Source organism: Hesperophylax consimilis, chromosome 8 (assembly GCF_061612785.1).
Source record: "Hesperophylax consimilis isolate HC1 chromosome 8, BYU_Hcon_1.0, whole genome shotgun sequence".
Classification (NCBI taxonomy): domain Eukaryota; kingdom Metazoa; phylum Arthropoda; class Insecta; order Trichoptera; family Limnephilidae; genus Hesperophylax; species Hesperophylax consimilis.
The window spans coordinates 12,735,413-12,759,449 of NC_142843.1; the positions used below are offsets into that span (position 1 = coordinate 12,735,413).

The 24,037-nt window shown below is 35.4% G+C and overlaps 1 protein-coding gene and 1 long non-coding RNA gene across 5 annotated transcripts in view; one reads left to right on the forward strand and one right to left on the reverse strand.

Moving 5' to 3' along the window:
* Nucleotides 1-24,037, forward strand: part of Smg6 (Smg6 nonsense mediated mRNA decay factor) — a 245,437-nt gene that overhangs the window by 169,398 nt on the left and 52,002 nt on the right. The gene's annotated exons all lie outside the window — the stretch shown is intronic.
* LOC149421581 (uncharacterized) lies at nucleotides 21,665-22,686 on the reverse strand. Its single transcript, XR_016302536.1, has 3 exons — nucleotides 22,612-22,686; nucleotides 22,220-22,366; nucleotides 21,665-22,035 (listed from the first exon to the last, which is right to left on the reverse strand). It is a non-coding gene; the product is annotated as an uncharacterized LOC149421581 (long non-coding RNA).

Sequence of the window (24,037 nt, forward strand, 5' to 3'; positions counted from 1 at the left end):
ATAAATAAAATAAAATGAAGAAAAAAATACATAATGAAATTGAGATATTGATAGTGCTCATGTGAAGCTTGTGGCAAGGCAAAACTGATAGAGGGATGCATGAAATCAAGGTGTTTGCGGGTAATTGATAGGATTATGAATAATTGTAGGATTTTAGGATTCACTGCGTTATTTGTTCGCTGAATGAATGGTGGATTCAGTTGCACCAATCTGTACCGGAAATCATCATTGAATGAAACTTTCTTGCTAAGCCCCGTTGTAATTATGATGATTTGTGCATTCGGAGTATTCCCTTCGAATGTTTGAGTAACGACCGGCTATATGGCGATGCGATGCGATGGCGGGACGGCTAACGGCCATCCTTCTCCCATGGGTTTTGTCTGCGGATCACGCGGAAATAACGATGTATGGCATAATTTAATTGGGCTTAACACACAAATCGTGCGCAAGGTACAGTACCGGCCTCCAACCAGCAAGCCCGGGCCTTTTCTAGGTCAGGGCGTATGTACATTATACAATGTACACTGCCGGGTGCACTGTAGTCTCACTAGTCGCTAGGCAATATGTAGTTAAGTTGAAGCTTAATGCTAAATCACTATTTTGGTCAATCTTTATAACGAGTTGTACATGATGAATACCAAAAAATATGTTTTAGATAAATTGAAGGTTTCCTATCGTTTCGCTTGAGTACAATACAAATAAAAAATAAATTACTTAATTAAAAATATAAATGTACTACTAAAATTTGTCCTGTGCCCCACTTTATATCGGGAAAAGTGAATTCTGATTTTGACACAATTCTGATGCATTTTGTAGAAGTCTGTTAAAAAAACGATATTTTTAGCAATTAAATGAAGGCAAGCTGGATGGGGGTATTTCTCCAAAATTTTCCATATTTCGTTACAATTTTCCCGGAAATAAAGTTCGGTCAATCATGAAAAGTCGGAACTCAAATTTTTACGGAAAAAAAATTTTGCTCTGTGAATCTCAATAGGCTAGCAACATCCCAAGATCAATGTTACTATACCACGCAAATGGGTATAAGCTGCCCCCATTTCTGGATTTTATAAATAAGTTTTGTTTGTAACCTTTCTTCAAAGGTATTATATTATATTCTTCGTGTTGCCAATATCATTATGGACAATTCTTCCGGTCTTCCGATGACTTGCATTTCCCATTATCTAGTTACCTGTAGCAGCATCAACCTTGCCTTTAAATCAAGTTCAAATGTCACAACGTCGTGTCGCGTGTCTGACTATTGGTCTGTGGACTATGAGACTATGGCGTATGGCCTGCCATCGTGAACTGGGTCATTATATCGCAAGGCGCCATCAACATTGGCCTTATTTGTTTAGCTTAGCTTACAAGCTCGACAAGATCGACATGGACAACCTGCGAAAGATGTCTGAACAAGTGCTGCAACAAACGACCTGCCTCCATTAGAACTGGTTGAAACACGGCCGCAGATCTCTAGATTCGGGGTCAGGAATCACAATGGAGATGGCAGCTTCAATAGGGTCGTAATAAAATAATAGTGCCAGTTGAACCTTCGCCTTGGTCACGGTGAAGGAGATAAAGATTGTTTGACAGTTGGCCAGCACACAATGCGACCTCGTTTTTGGTCTTTCAAACTTTGATACGAATCCGGGTCGTAAATCGAATGAAAACGTAGTTCTTTTCAAGTCGAAAATTAATACCGAATTTGTGTTTTTCATATCCTGCAATAAAAATCTAAGTATCTGCTATCTGTTAATGTCGCATTTCAATGCAACAATTTTCTTTTCATCTCCATAACAACTAACTGCCTGCTCCATCAGGCTGGATATCAAAAATCCTCGCGGACTGCTTGCTATCTCTTTATTAGCGACTACTGAATACATACCGCCGTCATTTGAATTTCCAAGCATCCAATTCGGTGAAATAGAATGAGCCCTCTTTTTAGAATTTCCCGAGCTTGTAAACGTACGGCTTCATTCTAACGAGCTTTTAATATCTATAACTGCATTGTAGCAATGAATTCATTTACCTTTAAAATCGTCGCTGGTCAGTTAGTTGTTGTTAGCTCGCAGGCTGCCTATTTATACTTGGCCTGAACAGTAGCGGACAGATTATGACGTATCTCTGACTTTACATCGGACGTAAACATCCGCCCCCGGGCTGCGAATCAGGCTCCGCTGCACTGAGTTACGACTCATTGATAGTTACGGGCCTATTGCGAGTCGCGAGTTGCGAGGGCCGCATTACTAAATATACGGACTTATACCTTGCATTACACCGCCAGGCTTTTATTACAAAGCGCATGTAAACAAATACTGTGTCTTAATGTTAAGCCATTGTGATAGATATTAACTATGTTATGAATGTTATATTAACTGTATAGTGAAATATCTGTGTTTGTAAAACGAACCACGATTTATGGAGTAATAAAATTTGTACAGTTTGTTTTGACTAGAATTTATAGATTAACTCAATCATTTTCAGCTCTCAAGTAATTTTCGTAATTATTTAATGTACCTTTGAATTATCCGTTTGACTGGCCAAAATATGACGAATTTTTGAAATCTCAAACGAAGCCACTTGGTAAAGCTGTTTTTTCGTAAATGTAATTTGCTAATTTTAATTTATTTATAAATATTTAATAAATAATCACTCCTTTTGATATATTTATTATTATTTTATTCTGGAAATTTAATTCGAGATTTATTGGTTTTCATTGACATTATTCCACAGTATCTTCTGTCTTTCCAACTCGATTTTTTTTTAACTTTCTGTATAACGGCCGGCCGGCATAGTCCAGTGGTAACGCATTGGACTGCCATTCCGAAGGTCGCGGGTTCGAACCCGGCGTGCGCAAATAAATTTTATTTGATTGATTTGTGTTATTTCACAATTAATTAATTAAAATAATATATAGTATATTTGCGGCACGTTCCAGAGTGGAAGATACTACCAGTATCGCCCTGGTGTAAGACCACCATTCAGAATTGAAACGTTGCTCCAAATGGCTTTAGCCGTGTTTAGTGACTAGATCTGAATAGCCAGGTACTTCCCCACCTTCCTCTTTCCCTTCCCCACTTACCTACAGCCTCACAACATCCCCCAATTGGGGATGCCATAGTCTCACTGGCTCCAGACGGGAGCAGTTGGGACTCTTGTGAGGTATTCACTATAAAAAAAAAAAAAATAATAATTTTTGCATTTTAAGAAGATATTTATGTAAGATATAAATATAAATAAGTGATATAGAATAGGAGATCCTCACTAGGAGATCCTTTGCTGACGCGAACTAGATTTTGGATGGAGGGTTTTCAGCGATTTATTTATGTGGTTCAAGGTTTGGGGTAGGGTATTTTCAGTAACTTCTATGACGTAGTTTTAATACTAGTTTTTTGTCGTTGATAATTGCTTAAGCCAAGATTTGCTGGACTTAATATAATTTAATATGTGAGCATCGCCAGTAGTAGTTTCGTAAGTCTCGAAACCCTGGTTATTATTAACCAAACTACATGGCTAGTTAAACTTCCGCAACAATACAATCTCTAGCCTCCCCGTGGGAGTAGTGTCTGAGTGTGTCAAAACTTAATTGGTTGTACGTGCATCAAGTTGCCGGGATAGATCTACCTGGGAGAGATAGATAGATACCTGGTGGGGTATCTGCCGCCTGGTGCCGGGTGTCCTATGCCCGGTGCCGGGTGTCCTATGCCCGGTGCCCGGTTGGTGGCTGGAATAGGATAGAATCCCACGCCGGTCATTGCGTAGGCCAGGCCCGTCCTACCCCTCTGATTTGGTCGAGGTGATACTACGTGAGAACGTTGAAGTTGCTAATTTATCCATGTTCACCTGGTGGTATTTTAGATAATCTTAAACCATAAATCAGAAAATATAACCGTAAGTCCCACTTAACAACACTCGAACGGCGATCTTTAGTGTTGTGAAATTTGACCATATATTTTTTGGCGAAATTTCTATGTCAACTCAATGCTAATTTAGCTCGCAATGCCATTTATTTTTTGGGTTATTCAGCTCTGAAATACAAAATTGCCTTGAGGTGATTTTGCACAAAAATGGCACCATACAAATTATTCAAATATTATTATTAAAATGTAAAGATTTTTTAAAATTCTTGTTTGTTCCATTTATTCTACTGATCAGTAAGATAAGATATTCTAGATCAGAGGTTCCTAAAGTGGTCTATATGGACCCCAGGGGTCGATATCGGCATGCTGGGGGTCTATGTCAGCGAGAAAAAAATTTGGGGGTTCACGAGATTCAAATGGGGGTACATACGAGCGGACCCCCATTTACCTCAAGTCAACATTTAGGATTCCGTAAATGACACAATAGACCTAACACAAAGATAATAGACTGAGAAATCACTTATTTGATATTTGTATTTTTATATTTCGTAAAGTTGTTAATTGAGGTATATAAATAGAGTCTACGTTCCTTTTCTCGTCAGAATTAATATATTCAAGCAAAACATTGCACATTGGAAGCCGCGAATTTTCCTAGTTCCCCAACTTGTTTTTGCAAAACGTCCGGGTAATAATGACGTTCAACATTTTGTCATTTCTGAAGAGCATGGACCCTTGTCAATCACCAGGGCTATGATGGGGCTAAGGCAAGGAGGGCAGAATGTGTGAAAGCATTGAAGAACCTTGATCATGTTGTCTTATCTGAGGGTGTCTAGAGAGTCCGCCAGCGGTGAGCAGGACGACAGGTCCCCGCGAAATCCGAATGAGTTAGCTCCAGGTAGAGATTCGTGGGAAAGAAATGCACTTCACACAGACTTCAAAACTAAGTTTGAGGACATTTTGACTATGGAAATGCAACGTTAAAGAATCGGATATCATTTGACAAGAAGAATTGACCGGAATAAGCACTGACAAAGAACTTAAGGGGCAGCTCTGTAGGGCTAGCTACAGAAAGAAATTCCCGTTGCTTATCCTGCTTCATTTTCATTTGGTGTAATACCTCACAAGGGTGCCCCTGTCTGCACAATGTAAGGACAGAGCAACTATACCGCCACCCGGTTGTTGGGCAGGGAAGGGAATATTTTTACTAAAAAACAAATGATTATCACATGGGACGTTAATTACGTTTTACAACAATACTACATGTAAACAGCACGGTTTTGTTTCTGCTCCAGTTTAAAACACAAATAAGAATACTTAATTTTATACCTGTGCGCATAGGAAGTACTAAATTACAAGTGCAAATCGAGTTTTAGTGTAGTAATAGAATTCTAAGTAATTCCAATCTCGCAGTTAAAAGTTATATCAATAACAAAATAATTATAAATCTGTCATCAGAACTGTCAATTCGTCAGTTCGCACATGCTTCTAGTGTGTGTGTGTACGTAAAGTTACCTTTACATTTACGCATACTATCCCGAGTACGTGATCCAGGGCAGCTAAACTTTTTCTTATATTATATTTCTACTTCGATCTACTAATTATGGATTCGTGTGATCCCTACCATTTTATTACGATGGCAAGTAATATAATAAACTCTATGAACAGTACCATTATGGATCCATCTAATAAATTTACTAAAGAACAAATGGCTAAATAAACTCCTAATCTTTCGGAACTTTTGGGGAATATTAGTGTAGTTGGTGCGAAAGTGGGCTTCCTGGAAGGAGAGCTCAAGTCCTATACAAACATCTCACAACAGAAGCCGCCCCAGGTCCAACCTCTAACTAACACCATCCAAGACCCACTTGGAATTTGCGGAACATTAGCGGAAATGGAGGAGAGAAAATTACGTTCTAAGAATATTATAATGTACCTGAGTGCTACACTGGTACTCAAACTGACTGCATGAGGGAGGATAAGAACAAAGTTTTGAGTATTCTAAGCAAAGTTGAAAATGTTGATACCTCTGAAATAAAAATGTTCTGTTTAGGTAAAAAAGAAATAGATAAAATACGTCCGATCAAGATTGAACTGTCAGACCAACATCAAGTGAAACTGGTTTTTCAAAAAAGGCGATAGACTACCAAAATGTTAGTATTAAAACCAAAAAAACTTAACATGGGTTCAGCGCCAAGAAATTCACAATGTATGGAAGGAGTTAGAAAACCGGAAAAATAAGGGAGAAAATAATTTAACCATAAAATATATTAACAACTCACCTAAAATTGTCAATGTTCAACCAAACAACTCCATCCATATAAACGCCTTAACTACTACCAGAACGTCAGGAGCATCAGAAAAAAACTAAAAGAGTTCAGAAGGCCAGCTAATAAACATAAACCGGCATCATGCAGCATCTACTACCAAAATATTAGGGGTATCAAATCAAAACTCGGCAAATTCAAAGTTACAGCTCCTACCATCACACAAGACGTCATCGTACTCACCGAAACCTGGTTGGAACCTTCCATTCATTCAGCGGAGCTCGGATTACCGAATCACAACATATACCGAATGGACCGGAGTCATAATACTAGTGCCAAATCAAGAGAGGGGGGGGGGGCGTCTTAAGAACAGTAAATAAAAGCACTAACTCTAAATTAATTAAACATAAAAACTATGATTTTGAGCAAATATTTGTACTTTTAAGCGGAAAATCATGTAAAACTATTATTGACAGTGTATATATTCATCCCAACTCGGACTTGTCGATACACAAAAATCACTGTGAGGACGTTGAGTATGTAAAAACAAAATATTAAACAAATAAAATAATTGTCTGTGGCGATTACAACCTACCGAATTGTAAGTTTAATTATCCTAATTACGCCAATTTCTGATTGTGAAAGGGATATTCTGGATATATGTTCTTATTCAAATCTTTCTCAATTTAATAACGTACCCAATGTTAACAGTCGCATTCTCGATTTGATATTCTCAAATGAAGATGATGTAAATGTTTACGAATCTCCTGAGTTCATTGTCCCTACAGATAAACACCGTCCTGCACTTATAATTTCTATACCCTACACTGAAGATGATAATCTTAAAATCTCAAGATTTTGTTATAATTTTAAAAATGCAGAGTACAATAAAGTTAATGAGGCACTGTCTAACATTGGCTGGACAAGTCTTAATGAAGGTGATATTGATTACAATACTGACTATTTTTACTCGCAACTCAATAATGTAATTTCAAATAATATTCCTCTTACCCAACTTAAAGAATCAAAGTATCCAATATGGTTCACGAAGGAATTAATTCGCTTAATAAATTGTAAAAAAGAATCTCATAAAATCTATAAAGAAAATAGATCTTTACCGAATTATATTAAATTTAAAAGTGCCAGGAGAGCTTGAAAAAATTTGTCTAAAATTTGTTATAAAAATTACATAATGTTAGTCGAAAATACAATAAATCATGATGTAAAACATTTCTGGAAACACGTAAAGTCTATAAAAAAATGAAGTCGGGATCCCAGGAACTATGAATCATAAACAAAGTAGTTCTAGCAACATAAAAGAAATTGTTGACATATTTGCCAATTTCTTTAAAGATGTGTTTGAACCTGACATTTCAGATGAACAAATTCCGGAATTCTGATATAAATTTGAAATTGTCTAATTTTAATATTATCATCATCGACATTGCAAATTACCTTAAAACACTTGAACCCAAATTAAGTTCCGGGCCGGATCAAATTCCACCCATTTTGATTAAAAACTGTGCAGACAGCTTATCCATTCCGTTGTTCATATTATTTAATAAGTCTCTGTCAACGGGAAATATCCCAAAACTTTGGAAAAAAAAAGTTACTTAACTCCAATTTTTAAATGCGGGGATAAATCTGCAATTGGTAATTATCGTCCAATTTGTATACAATCATCCATACCCAAGCTTTTTGAAAAATTGATTCTTCTAAAGATAAACCCCAGCGTGAAATCCATCATTACAGCTTGCCAACATGGTTTTGTTTCAAGCAGATCAACCTTAAACAATCTATCCTTGTACGAAAATTATATAACAAATGCACTTGCTAATAGACAATAAGTCGATTCAATACATACTGATTTCAGCAAAGCGTTTGATAAGGTTTGCCATAAAATTCTTGTTAGAAAAACTGGCGAAAATTGGCATAACCGGTAACGTACTATCCTGGTTTAAGAATTATCAGTCTAATCGAGAGCTTACTGTCTGCATCAAAGGTCAACTGTCCTACACTTTTAAAGCTACAAGCGGCACATCTAGGACCCATTCTTTTTAACATATTTATAAATGACGTTACAAATGTATTTACACGTGTCTTTATTTTGATGTTCGCAGATGATATGAAAATTTACCGAATTATTGACAATATTAATGACTGTTTATTATTACAATCAAATCTCATTAGCTTTTCGGATTATGAGTGTATCCTGAATAAATTAACCCTTAATATAAAAAAAGTGTCTAGTCATGAAATTTTATACGAAGAAAACACATTGATTTTCACATACTGTATGAACAATCAAGTCTTAGTATCTGTACTCGAAATAAAAGACCCGGGGATAATATTTGACACCAAATTAACATTTATCTCCCACATTAACAATATAACCACTAAAGCGATGCAAATGTTGGGTTTCATATTAAGAACTTCAAAAGATATCAAAAATTTTAAAACAAAAAAATATTGTATTCATCCATTGTCAGAAGCCATTTAGAATTCAACTCAACCATTTGGAATCCATTTTACAATATTCATAACAAATCTATCGAGCGAATCCAACATAAATTTTTACGAAACATAAATTATAGATTAGGAATTCCTATTGATAACATTAACCACACCTCACTATTGAAAGTCATGGGCCTTGCCACATTAAAAGAAAGAATAATATGTTCTGATCTATTTTTTCTTTATAAAATTGTTAATAACATGTTTGACTCCCCTGAACTCCTTAGGCTGATTGAATTTCATGTGCCTAGTAGAACGGTGCGTCAGAAGGTACCTTACCATTGTAACATTGCAGGTACCAAAGCAGAAATAAATTCAGTAATGAACCGACTGCACAGTGCAGGGAATAAGTATCACATGAACACCAACGGTACTGAAAGTCTATCAACCTATAAAAATATTGTTATTAAATCTGTTTGTCTATCTTGATAGATTTGTAATGTTTATAAATTTTCAATGACCCTGAAGTTACAGGAATGTGCATTAAGGTGGAGTGAAATTTTTTTTTTGAGAATTTCGAAATCGACATAGTTGGGAAAGATGCTCCATATATTAACAATTACAACAAAAATAATTTAAAAAAATATATTCACAATACCTGGACATCGCCAAAGCTTTATATTTTATCATTTTCACGATTTTACCTAAGTATTTATAGCTCATATACGCGAAATAAAACACACATAAAATTTGTATTTTACCATTTATTTTACAGATAATACATTCGTAGATTGTTAGAATGGCACAAATAGTGGAAATAAAAAATGTACATATATTATTTACCGCATTGAAAAATTTGAAAATTACAAAAGTTTCTATGAAGCTACTGCATTTTGGTGTTAAAAATAGGCATAAGGTGTCGTGACTCTAACCTTGTTTTTATTAATCCATCTCGCCTCAAGGGTCCACAAGCAACGGCTGAGGCTTCTGTTACAATTTTCACACGAAAATTCTTTATCAATCATTGGAAGTATGACATCCTAAATTATCGTTTGATCGGTAATGGCTTTTAAAATTGTCTCGTCACTTACAAATTTGGTTAGTGGTGGCTCGGTTATATTTTCCCACTTTATAACATCAATATAATCATCTGCTGAAAAATCAAAAACAGGCACTTTGAAGGTACGAATAAAGTCTGATTGCATTTTCATTTGCTGAGCTTTCAACATTCTTCTAAACGCTAACTCTCTTACGTATTTTCGGTTGTCGTTTAACATGGCTAACAATATATTTTCGTGATTCCCAAAAAGCCATTACGCTGGATTACTGGATCAATAATATCTTTTAAATCACTCGGCGAATACCGTGAAAGCACTATTGTTTCGTGTAAATGCCTTGCACTGGAAAGACATAATGGTTTGGTCTTAATGTTGAACCACATAGGTGCGTAAACTGTTAATACAAATGTCGTTAAAGTTACCATATTTTTTTATGGTTTTAGGGTAGAAATGTAAAGCCGAAGAATCCGATTCTCTGTAGTGTAGCCACCTGGATTGTACAATTTTACCGGGATTTGTTTTTGATAAATTTTCATTGCAGAATCCGGAGTCAATAGTTTTACACATTTTCAGTAGATACAGCTGATCTGTACTTAAATCCTGTGTATTTGTCATACTTGGTAATGAACATTGAATGATTTTAAATATCACGACAGGAAGTTGTTCACACTTATTTAAAGATTTACCAATAATTCCAGTGAAACTTTGCGGTCCAGTCGTGGTTCCGTCGATGTTCTCAAAGAGATGTCGCAAAATGAGTTCGTTTGCTTGTAATTGAAAGACAATCCACTGTAAAGGCCGTTTGAGATGTGATTCAAGCAAAGATATTAGAAGAACGAGATGTGCTATGAGCAGTTCGTACTGAGTGGAATTGTTTTGCCGAGTGTCGCCGTTTTTGTTCACCAATACTACTGCACACCTTCGCTTACGCTAAGGTATCCGCACTAATACATAGAACAGATTTCTGTGCGTACACGTCCCGATACCGTTCAAAGTACCCTAATTAGGTAGTACTCCGGCTACGGTCCGGCGGCCAACATAGCATATCTCGTTCTTCTAATATCTTTGGATTCAAGGCACCAAATAACACCTCCTTTGTACCCCGTATTAACTGCAGTTCCGTCGCATCCAATTGCAACATTTTTTTACAAAGCAATATCTTTCGAAGACAGTAATGAAATAATTCCATTACTTATTGCTTCAGATTTTCCGGTTTTTAATGAAATGTGTCCCATGTACTCGCTACCTGTTCTTTTACTAAACTAACGTGTTCTTCAGTTAATATTTTTCACCGGTTGTCCTCCATGCTTAAAGTTTTGTCCTTCCGTCCGTCGAAGTATAAACCAAATTGATTGGAATCGATTACTAACGGCTTACTAGTAAGGGCAGTTCTTTTCTTCATTCGAGCTCGACGAATTTTACTCCTATCCACAACGCGAGATGTATCGTTCTGTGAAATTAAGCCAACATCTTGTAATACAGCGAAAACAATTGCAGCTCCTGCTGGATCAGAAATACAATATCTGTCTAGTGTTCTGGCCACAACAGGGAAGTCTTTTACCTCATGGTGAGAATTATTTGGTTGTGCTTCACTTTGCATTATTTCTTGAGGAATTGAAGACGAAGCACATTTTTTTGAGAGTCTAAAGTTTAAACTACGAGAAGGAATAGCGTCAATACCCCGATCTACTAGATAATGTCTAGCGGATCGGAAACTTCGCCAAGATGATACGCGATACACTTCACTCTGTTTGATACGCGTTTGGGGTAGAAGGATTCGTTGTTGTGTGGGAATATTTTAACTGTTCCTACAGTCCTACTTTATAATTATATTATAAAATAATAATGTAATTATATCATAGGTAATAATTAAACACTCAATTTTTTTTTACATATTTATAAGCATTTTTAAGAATCGGGAGAACATTATTGGTGTTTTTAGTGTTTTTATCAAAAATTCAAAGTGGTGGCGATGTCGTAATTATAAATAAATATTTTTGATATTTTTTATTTAAGATAAGTACATAACGGAGCACCAATCCCGCGTATGTCGAATTCTGTATTACGAAAAAAAAAATTCTCCATACTAGACCGCTCCACCTTAATGTGCATGCTATAGTTTACTCTGTTTGTTTCTTTTAAGTTAATATTTTTATACTTAGTACATATTTTAATTGTTATATCTCTTTTACTCTCTGATTATATCAAATGTATTTTTAATTGTATCATATGCAAAAGCTCTAATTGGGCGTATACAAATAATAGTTTTAGGAAAATTCAATATTCGGCAGGCAGGGAGTCTAGGGAAAAAAAATTCTTCTTAAACCTCTGTTCTAGATATTGTTAGTAAAGTGAACCTAAATATTAGAATATTTCAAAAGTTCTGAAAACGACCTAGTAGAACTTATTGATTAGACAAAAATATTTGCGCCAGTAAATGTGAAAGTTTTATTCAAACAAATTATATTATATTTATTACGTATTATGGTTATAACCGGGCTGGTTAATTATTTACTATTCATATAATGTTTGTGGGGAACGTTTTGTGAGGGAACTTTTATCTTGTGTAGTCGGCTGTCGGATACCGTTTTCACACCGTCCAGTGGCCAATATGACCACGGCCAGCGTTCACTTGTTGTCCGCCTTTGTCCGGCTATTGCGACGCTAAGCTTATTTTATCTTGTGTAGTCGGCTGTCGGGTACCGTTTTCACGCCGTCCAGTGGCCAGTATGACCACGGCCAGCGTTCACTTGTTGTTCGCCATTGTCCGGCTATTGCGACGCTAAGCTTATTTTATCTTGTGTAGTCGGCTGTCGGGTACCGTTTTCACGCCGTCCAGTGGCCAGTATGACCACGGCTAGCGTTTACTTGTTGCCCACCATTGTCCGGCTATTGCGACGCTAAGCTTACTTTATCTTGTGTAGTCGGCTGTCGGGTACCGTTTTCACGCCGTCCAGTGGCCAGTACGACCACGGCCAGCGTTCACTTGTTGTTCGCCATTGTCCGGCTATTGCGACGCTAAGCTTATTTTATCTTGTGTAGTCGGCTGTCGGGTACCGTTTTCACGCCGTCCAGTGGCCAGTACGACCACGGCCAGCGTTCACTTGTTGTCTGCCATTGTCCGGCTATTGCGACGCTAAGCTTACTTTATCTTGTGTAGTCGGCTGTCTGGTACCGTTTTCACGCCGTCCAGTGGCCAGTATGACCACGGCCAGCGTTCACTTGTTGTCTGCCATTGTCCGGCTATTGCGACGCTAAGCTTACTTTATCTTGTGTAGTCGGCTGTCTGGTACCGTTTTCACGCCGTCCAGTGGCCAGTATGACCACGGCCAGCGTTCACTTGTTGTCCGCCATTGTCCGGCTATTGCGACGCTAAGCTTACTTTATCTTGTGTAGTCGGCTGTCTGGTACCGTTTTCACGCCGTCCAGTGGGCAGTACGACCACGGCCAGCGTTCACTTGTTGTCCGCCATTGTCCGGCTATTGCGACGCTAAGCTTACTTTATCTTGTGTAGTCGGGAAACGTTTTTAAACCGTTCAGTGGCCAATATGATCACAGCCAACGTCCATTTGTTGTCCGCAACTGTCTGGCTACTGCGACGCTAAGCTTATTTTATTACAGTTACTCTCTTGTTGCAGTTACTATCCGATTTTTTCACTATTTTCTTATATTCAGATTGAGATGTGTGCTGACTCACACTTTTAAGCCACAATATAGCACTATGAAGCACGAACAGATAATAAATTTACAGAATTGTATAACAATGATTTAGGTTGATCATGTCTTTGTTTGTATTCAACTTTGTTGATTAATTTGAATCTGGAATATTGTTATTATGAATGTTTTTTTTCAATAATTTATGCTCGAATGATTAAACCTATAAATAGACGGATCCATCAAAGTATTTATAGGGAATTGATAATTGAATGATAGAATATTAAAAACTGATTATGAATGTTTAATTCTTTACGGTTATTGAAGCAATATAATTAATAATTACTGTTTCTCATTGGAATGCTTAACAAGTAAATACATTTAGAAGCTCGTTAAAATATGATGACCGGAAGTATTCATAACTCATAAATCTTCTGTGCTGTTATGCTGATAGACATCAACTTGTACGTACTTAATGTGAGCATTATACTTAAATATCTCAAAATGTTAAACTGTTACATTTTCTCAAAAATCACGTGATCTTTAATTACAACATTGATAACAATGCTCTTTATTCAATTATTCACACTTTATTTTTATTATATTCTTCGATTAAATAAATGAATGTTTAAAAAAATTTATTGGCCCTTTGTAATAATAATATGTAATCAGGTACTGCCCCGTCTTCTTTATCTCCCCATACAGCCGCATAATTGAGGATGCCATAGTCTCACTGGCTCCGTTTAGCAGGGAGCAGTTGGGACTCTTGTGCAATCGAACTGCTTGTAAAGTCCCAGTTTTCAAATAATATTGCACAAGTTTCAGATAAAGGTGTGAATTTAAGCACCCCCATCAGAGATGAGGGACGCTCATCAAAATATAAAGAGGCCGTATCGGCGATAACGTGTTATGATACACGGTGCATATTAGGGAGATTCCCTAGCCAGGCCAGGCCATGCCTCCACGTCCGCCGCTACCTCCCGGCCGGAAGACGGATGGTCCTCGGATAGTCTGACATAATCACCTCGCCATATGCTTTCTCCCTGATCTATCGCCTGCCTTTCCTTCAACGTAGGTACCGTTAACGTGTGTGTGCATTTTTGCATTCGGCGCGCCTGCTGGTTCAGTAATAAATGTGTTTTCAGTGATGGAAGAAATTTAAAAATTTTAAATTACAAAGAAAAAGGATTTTTTGTCAAACACGTTCTCTCGTAATGAATAAATATGACAATATTTTAATTTGTCCCTCCCATAATTATTTTTAGCGGAACCTGTTGCTTGTGCAGTGTTCACCCCTTCATATTAATATTTAATAATAATATTTGGCTAATGTATATAGCGCCCTTTTCGTGAGAAATAACCTCAAGGGCGCTGTACAAATATATTTCTTAAATAGTTAATACTAGAACTACTGACTTAAAACCAGTGACTTACCCCCGAGACTTATATCTAGAGAGTTACAACTATAAGGCCTATAACTATTATCTCAATAAAATATATATTGACATATGTAGAAACTTGTAACTAAAATTAACATTAACAATCTAATTTTACAAGCGCCAGAAGAAGAAGGAAGTTCTATTATGTTAGGGTGTTTTTAAAATTAGTTGTTATTATTAGCTGTAAATATATCATAAATGAATGAAGTGAATTAATGAAATTAATCGTCGATCGATGATTCATCTGCCAACAATTATTATTATTATATTAGCTACCAAATTCTTGCAATATTGTTGCGCAATCTAATATTTAACCAAAGAACTATGAATACTAAAATAAAATAAAACAGAAGTTCATTACTACTCCCAACATAAACAGGAATATTTTTACAAAATTGTGTTTCTAATTTATATTCTATAAATATTATGTTAACCGGGCTTTATGCCGAGTTTTTATTAAGTTACGCGAGCTTTATGCATAGTTTTTCGAAGTCAGATGCACCTAAGTAGGCAGTAATTAAACCTGTCACTTTGAACGTCAAGTTTGCAAAAATTTCATCAAGCAGTATCAATATTCTGTTTTGAGGGGTGGGATGTGGGGGGTGGTTTTGCCAAATCTCATGTACAGTGACCTTCCTCTTGTGAAGGTCAAGTATACCAGATGTCATTAATCTCGGAATAAAACTGTAGATTGCATAAATAAACAACTCACAGACATCACCCACCCACAGACACCAAGCCTAACGATAATCAAGCTAGTTCTTAATAAACTGGGAAACGAAGAAGGGTGTAATGTAATTATCTTTTTACCCGAACCTTCTGAAACGCTAAACTATTAGTATTTTCAACAGAATTAAAAATATATCTTATATTTGAATCAGTTTAAATCTGTTAAGGTAATATTTTTGTGTACCTGTTATTGTATTTCGTGATTAGTTTTTGAGTTACTATGCCGTGTTGGGCTTCCTCCTTCTTTAGCCACTGTTTGAGTAGATGTCGAGTATTGTATTTGTTTCCTATATGCAATATTGTATGCTATTTATTAATTGCTATCAATACAATCTATTAACATGGCATGGTAATAACTACACTATAAATAAATACTAATGTACTATCTGCCGTAAATAAATAAATTATGGCTTATGATACTTCCATCGTCCTCAGCATCCCTCGCGGTTGCATCGTCTACATCAGTGTTTCTTATCCTGCCAATTCCAATTCAGCGCTTCAAAAATATTGATGCTCCTCTCCCATCGTAATTCTTCGGTCATCAAAATATATCGTTGCCTCAAATAAAAATGCAATTGATAATGGGGTTTGTTTTGAGGCTAAAGGAATTGTGATATGAATTATAATATTCGCAAAGAAACGGAAGATAGCGCCGCAGGCGAACAGATTAAAGGTAAAATAAATAAAAATACGTGTTGGCGATTTTTATTATTTTCAAACGTAACGTCCCAAATTTATATTTATTTTTAAAATTAAACCTTTTCAAAACAAACGCAAAGGTTTTTTAAAAATACCTTTGAACAAAAAAATAATTAAAAAAACCCAACTTTTAGTTAAAAAATCGTAATAAAGTATGAATACTTTAATGATTTGCGCATTGCCCCCAAATCATTCGAATTGCCCCTCCGTGGGGTGTGCGCCTCACGTTGAGAAACACTGGTCTGCATCTATTGATGCTAGTTGGGGGCAGCGGGTGGGCTAAGGGCCTGAGGGGGTGAAGGGGTGAGGGGGGGATGGAATCTATCTCCGGCGGGTGCGATAAATCAACGTCTGGGGGCACTGGCCCCGCGCTCCTTGGCTCCTTTGCTCCTTTGCTCCTTAGGCCTTAAAGCCGAACGCCGGACAGGCGAAATTGAATCTTGTGCAGCGAACTTGCCGGGAAATATCGGAAACTTTTTAAAAATAACAAAAATATGTTTATCAATAGTATATTTTCAATGATAACATAGGCTTATTCTACGTATTCTGTTTGCGGGTTAATCTGTATTTATCAAATATGTTAATTATGTTTTATTTTTTTTAAATTTATTAAAACAAATGTATATTCATATTGTTATGCTATGTTGCCGATGGGATTGCTCTATGTATACTGGTTATAAGTTATATAAATCATACTGTATTATAATATTGGGGAAAAACGAAAATGCGATGAATTAGATTACACTTTAAAAAATGGGTTAACAATACCGTAGTTTTTTTACTGTTATCAAGTTTAATTTGTAGAACTCCATTTGATTTTAATTTTTTTAAATCTAAAAATGTCTTTATAAATCTAAAAAAAATATTATTAGATTTATAAAGGCAGTTTGATAATGCCTTCAGAGGGCGAAACAGCTGTCACTCGTAATAATAATTACACAGCAGAACTTGTTTAAAAATAAACTGCTTTTATAAATCTAATAATAATATTATTGAATATATAAAAAAATAAAATAAATACCGTAGTTCATAAGTTAAACGATCACAAATATCTATCTCCATCCCATTGCCCATACATTATTAACTGTGTTTAGTATATCAAATAATAGTATAATTAAATTAAAGCAAAATTACACCGTGGATTTATACAGTATACCACTATCTCCCTTTTCCCTAGAAAATTGTTTTATCTTTACTTAACTTTTTTGCGCGACTCTGTACTCAATTTTTCAGAGCCCTCTACGTCTTAATTGCGTTTGCTTTTCCTAAACTTTTAACTAGTTCAGCAACGGAATTATTGTACCTAATACGAACACAGAATATATTCGACTACATCCATTCAAAGTGAGTTGTAGACGAATCTTAATATTTGAAAATACAGTAAATTGTTTAATTCTGTTATGTCGTATACGCTTGAGTTTGCTGTTTGAAATTTCATACACGACTCGTGGCATGGTATAAAAGACCTCCACGACCACGCACACGCCAGCAATTAAACGTCCAGAGGGTTAATTTAATAAGATTACCGCATAAGTGGGGCCAACATATTATGCATTATTGTAATCTAGTTACCTTCCATGTTTCATAAATTTATAGCTTATTTATCTTAGGAGCTTGTTACCGATATTACATCGCAATCGAGTAACTAATCGTAAAATGTATCTTAATTTATGTAGAGGAAATTATCGTAAAATAAGTATTTGACTATGTAAAGGATATTATATGGTTGTTCACGGTAAGCTTTAATTATTTTAATGATACCGTAAGCGTAATTGTTTCCATGTTTTTCGTGTCATTCTCAGGTGATAATGATGGCATCCGTGTGTGCTGCATACTTAATGTTTCTAACCAGCCTTTGGCAGTGGAGGGTAGGTGTTGGTGTTAAGGATTCCTTTCTCGTCCTACTCCCATCCTGTTTGAAGATGCCAGTTCTTAGATATTAGAAGTGATCGTTAATTGTGATGTCTGCAGCAGCAATTGCAATTCTCACACGGGGTACCGGTTTAATATCCTCACCGTTTATTATGGCATCGACATAATAAAAAACTTTATCTACTGTGTCTGAGGCCTGTCTGCCTGTCTTTTTTAATAAATGTTCTTGACACCTTTCAGGCTTGACGATTGATGTTTTTTCAAGCTGAAATAGGCACGTTGACTTTGCTAATGTGTTTTTCAGTTCGTGATTAAGTGATTATATCTATTTGCAATGAATAACTTGAAATTGTAATTTTTACTTTAAATACGCACGTAACCTGGTTCAGAGATCGCAGATGACCTTGCTATGCGTTATTGTTTTGCAAAACACAACTTTTTTCTTACTTTTTCTGAACGTTTATTTAACATTGAAGAAGAAGATAATAGGTACTAACAAATCTTCTTAATCTTCGTCAATGATATTTTACATTGATGGGAATAATCTTCAAAGAAGTTAAAGAAAACGTTGTTCCTGTTTAAATATAACATTTTCTGTATACGAATAAATATTTTAAAATTTTTGTCGAGCCGATGCGAAGCTTAAAGCTTTATTTCACGCGCTAGTTCCATTAAAAAGCTCAAAAATGAAGTGATACCAAACTGATTTCTTATCACGATATATTCACTGGAATAAGGAAGGCACGAAATTATTATTATTTTCCTCCGACATTATTGACAGACTTTCAAACTGATAAAGAAGTTTTGTCATTCGTAAACCAATTTAAATTCTTAATTTTTATCTAATCATGATGAATGATTCGATGAGCTCACTCTAGGGAATGAATTATCTCGTATCTAAGAGTTTGTTGATCCTTGCCAGTTGCATAATATGCTGTATTTTTAAAGAATCAATTACGAATCAAGAGTAATTTATGCAACAGCGGTTTCCTTATTTTGATTCCTTTCACGATTTGTGCGCGACCGTTTACGGATTATGTGGGATTCTATCAGACTTATTGTAGGTTCGCTGACAAGGTTAATGATACAAGCTGGATTCTAGAAGCAGCACACTGCATCCCAGCAAAATTTATTGCGGTTCTGATTTTAATTTTAAAAATCAGCCTTCGTGTGATGGTATCTTTCATAGAGATTCGTTAGTCGCTTATAACGAACTAATAGCAGTTTTTACAGATAAAAAATGTAATTTTCAGTATTGTAAAACTAGTCTTAACTGTAAATCAGAGAATCTGTTTTATGAATTTCAAAAACTCTTTAACGGTATATTCTGGTGTTATAAAATTTTCACATTATTTTTTAGTCTTTTTGCTTATATAATACAATACTCATAGTAACGAGTTAATCTAACCCAACCGAACGTACATAACCAACCCCAACTGTTATTTTATTGTGTACTTAGTTATTTCAATTATAAGACACACTTCCTAATAATGGCTAATTGTGAGCGAATTGCGAGCCATGGATTTAGCGTATACCCAACTATACGTAGCCAATAAGTCTAGTCTATCAAATGTGCCTTGTTGAATTGTATTTAAATAGATACTATTGGTATTTGGCTTACGTCTTACCACGCACCCGACAAGTGTAGCAAACGTGCCTTAGAATGAGATTTTTAAGTGTATTTAATTTGTTCCTACAATTTGCCATAGGTCTTTATCATACGCACCCCGGCAAGTCTGGCGAACGTGCCTTAGAATTTAGCATATTAGAACGAAATAGCAAACAGTTAGGTCCCGTCATGAGAACGCTCCGTGGATCCGCATTTTTGCCATTTGTGGTCCGTTTGGTACGCGCGGGCGGCAGTAATTGGGACGGCCGCCGCTGGATTACCATATTCCGGCAGTCTGGCCTGTCAGAGTGTCACTGGTGTCCGCCCAGACGCGGCCGACGTGTGTGGAACTGCAGAAGCTGCAGACGGTACGTGAATGTTTAAAAGCTTTTTGCGAATAGACCAGGAGGACACGCCCAATTTTAATTTGATTCAAAATTAGAAATATCACAATATATTATTTTAAATCGATAAAATTTATGGAATCGTGCCAATTTGTGCTTACAGATTGGTACTAGTCTACTATGATCATATCCTATGATATAAAAAATACTTACTTAAAAGGGGGTAAATCTCAAATATATATCAACATAAACCTTAAGGGCCATTTCGATAAACGTGATATAAATTTTACACAACTGATAAACAGCTATTAATGTATGGTAAATGGTTGTTTATTTGCTGTCCTTATCCTTATAATAATAATCCTTCTTTATTTATTTAAAATGATGATTTATCACACAGGATGTTAAGGGACGTACTTGACTTAGTTTAACTAGTTATTCATGACATTATTTGGAGTAAAAACTGCAAGAGAAATATTGGGGGGAGGGGTCGGGGGGTTGGGCGGTTACTCGGTTGAGTGACTAGTGTCGACATGTGAAAGTATATATATTTTTTAATGTTTTGGAATAAAAAGTTTTTTAAATTTTGAAAAAAAAAAACAAAAAAAACCATTCAGCGGAGACCAAAATCACCCTCACATCTTTTACTCCGAATAATGTCAGGAATCACTGGTTAAAGTAAGTCAAGTACGTCCCTTTACACACTGAAAGAAATGTTTAGGTACGATTTACCAAATTTTCAGTAATTATCTACTAAACAGTTTAGTTGCTGTGGTGACTGCCGAACTTTTAGCTACTGTTTGCTAAACAGCAGTTTATTTATGACAGCTTAACGATTCAGATATTCTAGCTAAACTAATCGGTTGAGACAGCTTTCTGTGTTTAGTTGTGTTACCTAAACTGTATTTATGACAGCTTAACGATTAAGATATTCTAGCTAAACTAATCGGTTGAGACAGCTTTGTGTTTAGTTGTGTTACCTAAACTGTATTTATGACAGCTTAACAATTCAGATATTCTAGCTAAACTAATCGGTTGAGACAGCTTTGTGTTTAGTTGTGTTACCTAAACTGTATTTATGACAGCTTAACGATTCAGGTATTCTAGCTAAACTAATCGGCTGAGACAGCTTTGTGTTTAGTTGTGTTACCTAAACTAAAAATTATATACCTAAACCATTTTGTAGTGTTCGGTTAGAAAAACTGAACTGTTTAGATGTAGTAACCTTATTATTTAGTTAATATTACAAAATGGTTAGGTTGATTAACTAAACTTCGGTTGGAATAGCCCTACCGATATAGGTGTTTTAGCTCTCTACTGCTAGCTAGCTTTAGGTACTGTAGCTTAGCTTTTTGGTTAGATTATCTAAATTAAATAGGAAGTGCAGCTTTGCAGTTTAGCTGAAAACAATACAGGGTGTAAATGTTACCACCATCAACTCGAAGGATTATACCCATAATTCAGAATCATGGGTTAAATACTTTGAGTTGCAGGTAGTTTATTACAACCCTTTTGAGAGATGAAACCTAAATAAATAAATATTATGTTTTGTAAGACTAGAAAGTACTTATTAAAAACCTCATTCATATAAAAGTTATTTTGTTAAGAATCGTCTCTCAAAATATTGTTTCCAGCTACCAGCAAAGCCTCAAAAAAGAACACACGTTTGATCATACACACATTTATATTATCATTTTTTATTATAATTTTTTTTTAAATATAGTAAAAGATGTTTGTGTCCTGATTTGGCAAATTCTTTTCGGCGCTGCCTGTATGTGTCTAGTAATTTACCTTTAGCAGCAATTTTTTGGGTAGGCCCAAAACACACATATGGGGTGAAATATACAGCTGCGCTTTCTTTATTAAAGACTTTGGTGATTTGAAAAGCAAATTCATAAAATCTCTTGCTTGTAATGGATCTATCTGGATTACCCTGCAATTCCTTACTTATAATAGTACTGCACAGTCTGGCAGAATTGTCCAACAGACCCTTTGACTCAAACTGCATTAAAAGTGCTTGCCGTTCATTGATTGATAGGAGATGATTGCGTAAGTCCTGGAAAACAAAATTAAATTGCATATTGATTACATAACTAATAACCACTTCTATAATCATCATAATATCAGTCACAGGATGGCTTTTCTACGCTGCCACTACTAAAATACATATATCGGAATGTATAAAACAATTAACCTAAGTTACTTAGGTATCTGAAACTTACTAAAATTATTTAACTTACATTCGAAATTTGCTCTTCAAAAGCTTCTTGCGTTATTCTTTGTGATTTGTTTTTATTTTCCAACAAGGAAATGTCATTTACAAGGAAGTCATCGTGTTGATAATATATGGGCGTTGTTTGTTTGGAAGTTGAAGGTATATCTTCAATCTGAAAAAAAAAGCGGGTATGTACACAAAGGGGAAAGAAAGGGTGAAGAGGTCAAGCTTTGTTTTTATCCCTTTGGAATTGCTTGACCCCCCCGGCAGTCGATTTATTCATTAATTACAGGAATTATTATTTTAAATACTATTATTTTTGTATCAAAATCGCGTCCGGTACAACTATTTCCAAATGGTTAGCCAAAAAAGGCCTAGGTAAACAATATGTCATCATTACTGCTTTTAAAAACTTACACTTATGACAGGTGGATTAATAACATCCTTGAGCGCATTAATGTGTGCTGTAGGCAGTGCCCGGTGCCCTACAGTCCGAATCAATTCTTTAATATCATCTTGAGATATTATCAGGAGTGGCTTGAGTCTGAAATAAAGAAAAAAAACGACGAGATAATACAAAAAATTTAAAAAAAAACAAGAAAATAAAAATTTATTTTTCAAAGGAATGAAAATTATTCATTAAAAAAATGTATATTTATACAACAGCAGATACCGAACACCCTGTATCATGAATCAAGCGGAGATAAAATAGTTTTAATAATGAAATTATTTCATTTATATGAAAATTTCAAATGTAAACATTAACAATGGGTGGTAAACCCTGTATTTAAAAAAAAATATCCCTCCCAAAAAAAAAACAACAGAATTCAATGTTCAAAATGTTATGTCCGAATTAATAATTTGCAATACACATTTATTAAAATATAATATATACGATTTCAAAGCTAGTTTGGTTGGTTCTAGTTTCTGGCTAGGGTAAAATTGTAACTTAGAAAATACTACAGTTTCAAACAACATTCGTTCAATACAAAATAATACTGGCGGAAACAAACAAAGAAATAAAGGCGCCCTTGAGTTGATTTTGCACAAAAACGGCGCTATACAAGTGATCCAATTATTATTTTTTTTTATATACCACTCTCTGTAATTTGTGTCATGACTCCTGACACAATCTTGGTTGTAGCGTCAACACGCACTCTTCAAACTAGGTACATAATAAATACAAATCTTCTAAATCTATTGCGTAGGTACTTGAGTCATGGAATAATGAAGGTGCCAGTTTCTAAATCAAATAGAATGGATATTATCATAAGATATAATATCATAGTTCCATGATCTAAATTCCAAATCAATAAAAAAATGAAAAAAGAAAACTCACCTTTAAATGTTTCTATGTAAGCCTCCAGATTCCAAGAAATTAAATAATCCTCCACGGTTTTGTCTGCCATTATCACTAGGAACTAGGAACAGCGGTTAACATAAATTCAATTCAATTCAAAAATAAATTCGCAACGCGCGCAACGACAGTCAATTCACGTATGGTGCGAACTGTGGCAATCTGATAACTGCGTCGTAAATGAACACCTGCGCGATAAACAGATCTACCAAAGTTCGGGAGATTTTAACTAAAGTTTTGTTGCACTTTGCCTAAGTTTGTGCAAAGCAACTAATTGTTATGTAAAAATACCAAATTTAGATATTCCAACCTCAGTTTTGCTATATGAACAAAACATTTAACCAAACTAGATGTTTAGTTAAATTTAGCTAAATACTTTGGGAAGTAACACATAAACTTAAGTTACTAAAGTGAAATAGGTTTAGTAAATTACTTTAGCTTGATTAACCAAACCGATTATTTTGTTTAGGTAAGTATGCTTTTAGT